Consider the following 1,694-nt stretch of genomic DNA (forward strand, 5'->3'; position numbering starts at 1 on the left):
TGGCCAACATGGTGAAACCCCATCTCTACTAAAAATACAAAAATTAGCTGGGCATGGTGGCGCATGTCCCAGCTACGTGGGAGGCTGAGGCAGGACAATTGCTTGAACCCGGGAGGTGGAGGTTGCAGTGAACTGAGATTGTGCCACTGCACTCCAGCCTGGTGCCTGGCAACAGAGCAAGACTCTGCCTCATAAAAAGAAAAAAAGAATCTACCATTTAACAGCTTCCCTGAGCCTAAGTAAAATGTGTTGAAGTACCAGCTTTTACCACGTGGCCTCATATCTTTGCAGTTCTATGGAGAATAGTATTAAAGCCACTTCATTAAACTACTATGTGGGGGACCCGTGGGAGAAGGTCGGATGAAGAAGCAAAGGAGATGAGAAGGCTCAGCAGTGTGGAAATCCACAGGCCATTATCCTTGGACACTAAAAGAAGCAGTGGGAGGCCGAGGTGGGAGGGTCACTTGAGCCTGGGAGTTCAAGACCAGCCTAGGCTCTTGAACATAGTGAGACTCCTGTTTTTACAGAAAAATAAAAACATTAGCCAGGCGTGGTGGGAGACACCTGTAGTCTAAGCTACTCAGGAGGCTGAGGTGGGAGGATCAGCTTGAGCCCAGGAGGTCAAGGCTGCAGTGAGCTGTGATGGCACCGCTGGACTCTAGCCTGGGTGACAAAGTGAGACCCCATCTCCAAAAAGAAAAAAGAAGCAGTGTTTAGAAAAAAAAAAAATACAGAGTCCAGTCCCAAGATGGCGGTCATCATGAAGAAGGCAGCTGTAGAAGATGTCAATGTTACTTTCGAAGATCAACAAAAAATAAACAAAGTTGCATGGAATACAAGTAGAATCACAGAGCTGAAGGAAGAAATAGAAGCAAGAAGGAAACAACTCCAAACCTTCTAGGAGACGCTTGTGATGACATCATGCTTGCAGATGATGACTGCTTAATGGTACCTTATCAAATTGGTGATGTTTTCATTAGCCATTCTCAAGAAGAAACATAAGAAATGTTAGAAGAAGCAAAGAAAAATTTGCAAGAAGAAACTGACGCCTTACAATCCAGAGTGGAATCAATTCAGCGGGTGTTAGCAGATTTGAAAGTTCAGTTGTATGTAAAATTTGGGAGCAACATAAACCTTGAAGCTGATGAAAGTTAAACATTTTATAATACTTTTTAAATTTGTTTAATAAACTTGAATATTGTTTAAAATGATAATCCCCCTTCTTCAAATGATATGGAAAGCAAAACTTTCTTTTTTTAAAATTTTCATTTGTTTAATGGAAACTTGCCTATTTTCACATCTTGCTTATTTATTTTATATTTTTAAAAGAAGACAGTATTCACCTATGTATTTTGCGTAACGATTATATCAAGTCTAGGGGCTTTATGTCATGTTGTTAAAATCAGTTAAGCAATCAAAAAAAAAAAATAGAAGCAGTGCTTAGGAATGAACAAACGTGTATCTCTACTTGCAGGGGTTGCATTCAGCAAGCAGCTGTGGATTGAATCGTCCACTTTGCTTTCTAGGTCTGGGATCATGTTTTACTTCTAATGGCCAGCAATGGCCCATCTGAAAGGTAGGAGTTCCAGCTTTTCCTGTGGGCAGAGTTTTGCAGCCACATCTGGAAAACTCTGCCCAGATGTGTTTTGTCATATTTTTAACCCCCCTCTCCCCGCTACGTTTGTTTTCTTTTT

The 1,694-nt window shown here is 41.3% G+C and overlaps 1 pseudogene; it reads left to right on the forward strand.

The window, feature by feature from the left end:
- The first annotated feature begins 303 nt into the window (after nucleotides 1-303).
- Nucleotides 304-1,155, forward strand: LOC100414164 (prefoldin subunit 4 pseudogene; annotated as a pseudogene).
- The last annotated feature ends 539 nt before the right edge of the window (nucleotides 1,156-1,694 follow it).

This window comes from Callithrix jacchus, chromosome 7, assembly GCF_049354715.1.
Source record: "Callithrix jacchus isolate 240 chromosome 7, calJac240_pri, whole genome shotgun sequence".
Lineage (NCBI taxonomy): Eukaryota > Metazoa > Chordata > Mammalia > Primates > Cebidae > Callithrix > Callithrix jacchus.